This window comes from Petaurus breviceps, unplaced genomic scaffold, assembly GCF_028583685.1.
Source record: "Petaurus breviceps papuanus isolate PSGF00001 unplaced genomic scaffold, PetGlider_PUasm1.0 164, whole genome shotgun sequence".
Classification (NCBI taxonomy): domain Eukaryota; kingdom Metazoa; phylum Chordata; class Mammalia; order Diprotodontia; family Petauridae; genus Petaurus; species Petaurus breviceps.
Genome location: NW_027185735.1, coordinates 15211682 through 15221298, shown reverse-complemented (window position 1 = coordinate 15221298; position 9617 = coordinate 15211682).

Here is a 9617-nt window from a genome sequence, read left to right as displayed (position 1 = left end):
TTATAGCAAACATAGACACTGAGGGGAATGATACACCCCCTGAACCAAAGCAACAGTTGGTACAGTCCTTGGTAAAATGGAATGCTGGATATGATGGGTTAACCAAAGAACAAAAAAGACATACATGGTTTACTGATGGGACAGTGAAATATTTAGACCATAAAAAACATTGGAAAGCAGTAGCCTATAGCCCATGGACTAGGTGGACTTTGGAAAGTACTGGGACAGGTGTTAGTAGTTAATATGCTGAACTTATGGCAGTACATCAAGCCATTAAAACAGAACAAGGAGGACAGTGTCATATATTCACTGATTCATGGGTGGTAGCTAATGGGTTAGCTTACAGGGATGCCCATGTGGAAAAATAAAAATTGGAAAATGCATGGTAAACAAGTCTGGGACAAAGAATTATGGGAAGATGTATGGAACATGTCTTTGGTTACTAATTTGTCAGTTTTGTTGTTTTTTTTTTTTTTTGCCTTTTGGAGGGCAATTGGGGTTAAGTAACTTGCCCAAGGTTACATGGCTAGTTGTTTTTTTTTGTGTCTGGGTGTTCAGTGTCTGAGGCCAGAACCGAATTCAGGTCTTCCTGACTCTGGGTCCGGTGCTTTACTCACTGTGCCACTTAGCCACCTAATTTGTCAGTTTTTCATGTAGATGCTCACATGGCCCTCACCATGCCAGAAAGTGAGTACAATGCACATGCTGACAGACTAGCAAAGACTGCTACTCAACATGTTGTCCCTACCCTGACACCAATTGACGATCTGGTACTAGCAAAATGGGTCCATCAAATGACCATTCATTTAGGGGTTCAGGCCACATAACCATGGGCACAAGATTGAGGTATTAATATCTTATGTTCATTGTTAAAACTGGTAGCAAAAGAATGTCATATATGTCAACTAGAAAAGGAATGAACTGTTCCTCAGGTAGTAACTAGAGAAAGAGCAAGGGGAAAGGTTCCAGCCCCAATCTGGCAAATAGATTATATTGGTTCCCTACCCCAAGAAAAAGGATGCAAATTTATATGTACTTGTGTTGACACCTATTCAGGTATACTAGTGGCTTGTCCTTATAAGAATGTGACTGAGAAAAACACCTGTACAACTCTAGATCTCATAAGTCTATATTATGGAACCCCAATGTGGATTCAAAGTGACAATGGGTCACATTTCAAAGGTAATGAAATGAAGAAGTATTGCATATTAAACAACATAGAATGGATATATCATATTCCATACTATCCACAAGCATCTGGGTTAACTGGAAGAATGAATGGATTACTGAAAGAACAGTTAAGGAAGTTAAGTTCTAATAATTTGTATCAACATTGGAAGGATAATTTGTTCACAGCATTACATAATTTGAATAATAGACCATTTGGAGGAAGTACACCTCTAGCCAGAATGATGACCCCAAATCTGTAAATTAGAAAACAACAAACACATAAGATCCCAAATATTGAGTATTGGACTATGAGGTAAGATGTACCAGCACTGTGTCCAGGAACACCTGGTTTAGCAAGATTTGATTTACATTGTTTAAAGGACTTTTGTTGAATAGAAAAGAAATAAGAAAAATCTCCACTGGAATACGTATGAGAATCCCTAAAAATCATTTTGGATGGATATTACCTAAATCAAGATCAGCAGCTTAAGTAATACATGTATTGGCTGGAGTAACAGATTCTAATTATCAAGGAGAAATTACTGTGACATTCTAAAATTTAGGTCAAGAACATTTACAGTTTTGTAAAAATAATAGAATAGTTCAAGTGATTATTGTTCCTTATGAGACAATACCACTTGTAAAAATTGACCCTCCTTCTGAAATAACTATCAGGTTTGGTTCTATCGATAGAATAAAATTGGGAGCTAAAGTATGGGTAAAGTGGCAGCCAGATGATGTTTTAAAGGCTTCGGAAATTATAGCACATGGGAAGGATCATACTGTAACTGTTGTTTATTCAGGAGAAGATGATTACCATATTGTACCCTTAACTCGCATATTCCACCACAAGTGAAGCTACAATAGTGGGTTCAGGGAATCCAGAAGCACAACTGACCCTATATTTACCTTGTTTCTGGTTATTGTTTCCTTGTTTCTTCTTGGCTTTTTGTCTGTTCACCTTGTCTACTAGACTTGTTTCCTGCAGGCTTGGTACCCTCTACTGGTAGATGCCTGATTGCTTAAGTCGGATGTCCCTGTCCACAACTGTGATGTGTCACCACTGGACCTGGCATCAACTACACTCTGTATGCCAGCTAAAAAACTGACCTCTTGAATGGGACCTGTTGGGACAGGGACAGCTCTACATCCAATTTCAGCAGGAAGTAGCCATAGAAGAAGAGACATTCACCCCTTACCACAAGATTTTGGGTCCCATTTGTTTGAGGAGGAATGATAGGGTGCTTGTGCTCAAGTCCCACCCTAAGATAGTTTTCTGTGTCTATTGTTTGTTATCCCTGTTATATTGCACCAGTTGCCCCTAAACTCCCATAGACCTATATAAGGGACATGAAAGATCTTGGGGCCAAATGTAATGGGAATTGGAATTTGAAGATCTTCTCTTCCCCTTAATAGGCCAAATGTAACCACATGGAGCCCATGGGCGGGGGGGGGGGGGGAGGAGGGGGGAAGGAACTTACTGAAGGGAAGGGTGGAGCAGGAAGGACCGAGAGCCAGAACAGAGCTGGGAGTAAGCATCGTGAAGGCAGAGCAGCTAGTGTGAGTGAGAGAGGGGAATTTTTGCTTAAGGGAGCCTTCTGACTCCATTCCTCCCAGTGTATCCACACATGCTACTTCATCACTGGCCTGTCATTATAGGACAGGTAGATAAAAAATGGTATGGGCATTGTCTTTTGACTTGTCCATAAATTGGATTTAAGTGAGACAGAGATGTATGAAGTAGGTCTCACTCTCTCTTCCAGAGTGATTGAAGTCCAGGTGGCAAGACAAATGGAAACTAATGATGGCTCAGGATGCAGTGGATGACCTTGGGGTCTTCAATGTCTGACCAAGTTCAACACACTCGACAGTACCTGCTTCCACCACCTTCGTGGCCCATTGGAACAAATTGTTCAAATCTACTCATTCAACCAGGGCATGTCTTCATATGCTTGGGTTAGACATTCCCCACTGACAGGTTTGAATCTTGTTGGTTACCCTTAATCTGGTTTAGCCTATCTACTGAAATGGTTTTACCGGTGTGTGGCTGCTGTGCATACTACAGCTTCTTGGAGCCACAGGTAAGGGTTGGATGATAGGTGGACACGAAAGGTGGAAAGAAACCCTGGAAAAGGCTTGGCAGCCCTCACACCAGAGGCACTAGTCTTCCCTGAACACCATTACACCCCTTAACTTCAAATTGACATTCAAATGATGCTATGAATTGTGTGTGTGTGTGTGTGTGAGAGAGAGAGAGAGAGAGAGAGACAGACAGACAGAGACTGAGAGACAGAGAGAGAGAGAGAGAGAGAGAGAGAGAGAGAGAGAGAGAGAGAGAGAGAGAGAGAATGACTACAGTGGTTTAGGAGATGCCTTCATGGAGGAAGAGGTCTTTGACATGAGCCTTGAGGGATAGATAGACTGGAATTGACTATATGAAGAGGGAGGGAAATACACACTTACCTAGAGGTATTAAAGAAAAAAAGTACATTGGCTCCTTGTAGGGTTCAATTAGTTTGGCTCAAATGTTCAGGAATGTTCTTCTGGTAGAGGAGTAAAAAACACAGTGGAGCTGAATATTTTTTTTGGAAGAGGAAAGGCAGGGCAATTGGGGTTAAGTGACTGTGATAGTAATGGCATTTAAAGATTTCCCTGTATTGGCTTGGTTTTTCAAATTGATTGTGTTAAAACCCAGAGCTTGTTAATCCCACCCGTGGGATGGACTTGTTGATGTGAAAAGAGAGTCCTGAACTGGGAGGAGCTGGTGACATAGATTTAGAGAGACAAGTGAGAGGCAGAAGAACTTTTTTTGGAAGCAGCACCTTGTGGAGAGAGACTAAGAGAATTGCTGGTGGCCGCTTTGAATTGCCCTGGACTTTTGAGACCTGCCCCCTGAGCTGCCAAGGACTGAGGAGACATGGCTGTTTTGCTGGTACTTTGTCTGTCCGTTTTGATGTTGTTTTGCCAGATTTGTCCACTGGTGAAAGACAGTCCTTTTGTTGAAGAAGTCCTGGAACCTGGCTGTTAGCTAAGAAGCCCTGAGACTGTCCTGCAGACAGAGAGTGAATACTGACCACTGGTGAAGGACAGTGCTGTTGTTGCAGGGGTCTGGAGACTGTCCTGCAGACAGAATGAATACTGTCCACTGGTGAAGGACAGTGCTGTTGTTGCAGGGGTCTGGGAACTTCTCTGTTGGTTCAGAAGCCCTGAAGAAGGATTTTCTTGTTGTATGTTTACAGAAATCCTGGGAGAGGGCTTTGCTAATGTTTTCAGGGGTTCTAGGACTGTTCTACAGACAGAGGATGAATTAATGAAGGGATTGGCAATATATCTTGTGGCCTTGCTAAGCCTTGTCTCCCCAGGAACTAAGATTGCTGAGAACTTGCCTCCTGTCAAGATGAAGAAAAGACCTCCATTTGAGTATTAAATGCTGAGCTTAAACTTGATGTAACTCTGGGGTAGATTCAATTGTGATCCAGGGGTGGGGAACTTTTGACCTTTTTGTGTTCTATGGTTGAGCAAATGAATGTATTTTACTTATGTTTGGAAACTAATCTCCATTTGAGAAGAGGGGCTTTGTGGTGGACTAAATGAAGGTATAGCCTAGGGGTGGAGACGTATTTAGACCAGGAACTTTGTAATTGATTGAATGATTGGAAGGTCCTGGGGTGGGGTAGTGCTTGGAGATTATTTAATCACACTTAGTAAATGCTGTATTTGGAATGATGTCATGTTTTGACCTTCTCTGTTTTTGGTTTGTCACTGAATAAAATGGAGAGCACCTATGCTGGTATTTTGAACCTTGGGAAATTGCCTTTCCTTGGTATTACATTACAGTGACTTGCCCAAGGTCATACAGCTAGTAAGTGTGTCAAGTGCCTGAGGTTGGATTTGAACTCAGGTCCTCTTGACTCCAGGGCTCCATTCATTGCACTACCTAGCTGCCCCGAAAAAGCACAGTAGAAAGATGGATCATTACCAGATTTGGAAGGCCCTGAATCCCAGGCTAGGGAATTTGTACTTTATCTTCTTAATATTCAGATGAATGATACAAGTAAAGATTACACCAAAGATGAAAACAGTCCTTTATATGATGGAATCGATAGAGGGAGTATGGGTCCAAGTCCAGACCTTTTCTCTTTACCTTAAAAGAGACCCATTTGTCCATAGGCCCTGGGAAACCCTCACCTTGAATTCTCCCTGAATTTTCCCACTTAATCTGGCTTTTTCATGCCCAAATCTGTTACCTTTAACCTAGCCTAGCCCCCCATTGTCTGTTACCTCCAGATTTCTTCCAATTTTTTTCAACCCTTGATCCCATCAAAATCCCATTCTCTTGGAACCAAGAGAATGGTTGGGAATCTGACCTCATCAACCCATGGGACATCAAGGTCCTCCTTAGACTCCTCCTCAAGACCTTCCCTAAACCCCTCCTCTGCTCACCCCAGACTACTTGGCCACCCCTGGTTCCCTCCCAGTCTTTCTCTATATACGTTCCATCTTGCCTCCATGAAGGTGTTCAGATTCAATCTAGTTGAGATTCAGTCTCTTAGAGAAATACTTATCCTGATGCCTCTAGTTATTAATATACCCTCCCTTATAAAATTACACAAATATATATCATTTAAATTTCTATGTACATGTAATTTTCCCAGTAAAATGTAAATTCCTTCAGGGCAGGGATTGTTTTGTTTTTATCAGTAGAATGGAAATGGAAACAACTTTGAATGGATTAGGAACTTTGATCAATGCATTAACTAATCATGACTCCAAAAGGTTGATCAAGAAGCATGTCTCTTACCTCTTATCGAAGAAGTAATGAATTAGTCACTAGTAGAACAAAATGAGGGGGCAGCTAGGTGATGCAGTGAATAGAGCACCGGCCTTGGAGTCAGGAGGACCTGAGTTCAAATCCGGCCTCAAACACTTAACAAAAAAACTAGTCGTGTGACCTTGGGCAAGTCACTTAACCCCAACTGCCCTCCAAAAAAAAAAAGAACAAAATGAGATGTTCATTTCAGACATGGACAATATGTGAAATTATTTGCTTAACTATAGTTACTGGTTACAAGGCAGTGTTATTTCTGTGAAGGGAAAGTTTGAATAGTGAGAGAAAAAATAGCAATGAAACACTTAAAAAATATGTAAAAAGGAAGTTCAAAAGAGAATAAAGACAAGAAGAGCTGATACTGTTATATTAAATTTAATATATACATTTTAAATGCTATACATAATTTGGATTCAATTTCAAGTAAAATCTTTTTCTAATCTTTGTAGATTGAAATATTCATATCTTTTCATGATTGTTCATAATAATGAAAAATTTTTAAATATGTGTCAAAAGAAATGACTAAAATGATGGATTCAGATAAACCTAGGAAAAGTCTACAAAATGATGCATAATAAGGCAAATAGAACCAGGAAAACAATTTATATGATGATCATAATAATGTAAAGGAAAATTGTTTTAAAAAGATTTTAATATTTAATCAGTGTAGTGACAAATCATGACTTTCATTAGATGAATGTTATAGTATGCCTCTAACCTCTTATCTTGTTTAGAGGTGCAAAAAGAGGCATACATTTACTTATAGAGTCAATGTGTTGATTTGTTTTGCTTGACTATATTTACTGGTTATAACGGATAAATGGCTTTGATATATAGATGGAAAGAGGAGTTGTTGCTTATTGACAGTGATAAAAAGAAAGAAAGAAAAGCACATTAAATGTTTTTAATATTCTTTTAAAAGAGTAAAAGTAAGTTCAATAGAGCACAAGTAGTCCAGTTTTGTTACTATCACATTAAATTTAATATATCTTATATGATTATGAAGAAATAAGTGTTCCTTCAGAACCCTAATGTCTTCAAGGATTATAGAGTTTAATAAGACAAACAGAAGGCCTGTGGACAACTTTGTTCTTTTTCAGATGATCTTAAGATAAACAGGAAAAGAGGATAAGAAATATATAAGTGGGCAAAGGGGAAGAAGTGGGTAGAATTCACTATCATCTCACATAATCCTAGTGCGGGAGATTATAAAAATGTGGAAGAAGGGGAAAGGAATCACATGAACCTCATAAACCTGAACAAAAGCAGACTAAACATACACATATATACATGGACACATAATTTGCTGTAGAAATATATGAACCTGAATGGAAAAAGAGAAAGGAATAGGGAGGAAGGAGAATGGGGTTCAATTTGTGGGTAGAATTTGGAGAGAGTTGTTGTTCAGTCATTTTCTGTTGTATCCAACCATTCATGAACCTATTTGGGGTTTTCTTGGTAAACATATTAAAGTGATTTGCCAATTCGTTCTACAGCTCATTTTACAGAGAAGGAACTGAGACAAACAGGGTTAAGTGATTTGCCCAGGGTCACACAATTAAAAAGTGTCTGAGGCCAGATTTGAGCTAGAAGGAAGAAAAGAAAAGAGGGAGGGAGGCAAGCAGTAAGGAAGGATGGGAGAAAGGAAGGCTAATAAAAATGGCAGACCTACATGATTAGAGAAACATTAATCTTTCATGGGTGGGTCATGCCAATATAATAGAAATGAAAATACCACTTAATTTATTTATTCAATAATATACCAATGAAACTGCCAAGGTTACTTTTATAGAATTAGTGACAAAATTCATCTGAAAGAATAAAAGTGAAAGGAAATCAAGAAAAAAAATGTTGTAAGGAAGTAGTAGGTTTATAATTGCCACATCTTAAACCATAATACAAAGCAATGAACATCACAATTATTTGACACTGGTAAGAAAAAAAAGAAAAGTCAGTTAATGGACAAAATAGATACATACAATTCAGAAGTAAACATACTATTTGATAAATCCCAAAACTCCAACTACAGAGGAAAGGATTTACTATTTAATGAAAACTACTGGAAAAACAAGAATGCATCCTATCAGATATTTAGTTTAGACCAATATTCTCATACCTTCTACCACAATAAACTCCAGATGGATATATGATTTAAGATATGAAAGATCACATCATAAACAAAGTAAAGAAGCAAGGAAGTAGATACCTTAACCAACTATTGATAGGGAAAGTATCCTTGACCAAACTCTCCACAAACAAAAGCAATGCAGTTAAAATTAGAAGAGAAACAGTTAAGTAGGAAAATTATCATTTCAATATTTGTCTGATAAAAGGTTGGTTTCCAAAATATATAGAGAACTGATCTAATACATAAAAACAAGAACCATTCCTCAGTTGATAATTGGTTATTGGATATGTGCAGGCAGTTCTATTGGGAAGAAATCCAAGTTATTATCAACCAAAATAATCAAACAAAAAATGTTACAAACCCTTAACAATAAGAGAAATGCAAATTGAAATAACTCTGCTTTATACTTAGAAGATGGGCAAAGACAACAAAAAGGGGGAAATGACAATTATTAGAGGGGATGTGAGAGATCGGGCACACTAATGCATTGTTGGTGGAACTATAAAATTGGTCAGTCGTTCTAGAGGACAATTTGGAACTATGCTAAAAAAAGTCCTTAAACTATGCATATCCTTTGACCCAGTGATACCACTATTAGACTCATTCCCCCAAAAGATCAAAGATGAAAGGAAAGGACCTCTACATACAAAAATATGTATAGTAATACTTCTATAGCAAATAACTGCAATTTCAGGGAATATCCATGACTTAGGAAATGTCTAAACAAGTCATAGTATATGAATATAATGAGAAGGGAAAGGGAATAGGCATTTAAATTGTGCCTACTACATACCTTGCACTTTGCCAAGCACTTCTACTATTACTACTACTGCTACTACTAATGATGATGATGATGATAGCTAACATTTATATAATACTATGTACCAGGCACTGGGTCAAGGGCTTTTACAAATATTATCTCATTTGATCCTCACAATTACCTTTCAAGGTAGGTGCTATTATTATCTCCATTTCACAGTTGAGGAAACTGAAGCAGCCAGTTTTCTAACAAAAAAAATTTTCACTCTATCCAATGTACCACCTAGTTGACCCTAACAATCCTATTGTGTGATAAGAAATGACAAAGAAGAAATTTGGGAAGACTTGGATGAACTGATGAAAGTGAAATGAACAAAACTAGAACAATTTATACAGTGACCATAACAATGTAAAAAAAAATACTTTCAAAGACTTATAAACTTTGACCCCTCATGACTCCAGAAGATTAATGATAAAGCATGTAATTCATAACAAAGAGCTGATGAATGAGAGAGATGCAGAATGATATACACATATTAGAACATGGTCAATGTGTATATTTGTTTTGCTTTCCTATGCTTGCTTGCTACAAGAGAAGGTGTTGGGTTTATTTGTTTTTTTAATGGAAGAAGGACAGGGTGTGGGGGTAAGGTCTAAGGATAATGATGTTCCAAAACAAGGAATGAAAAAAGGTCACTTAAGGAATCATACAGGTAGGGTTTCAAAGTCACT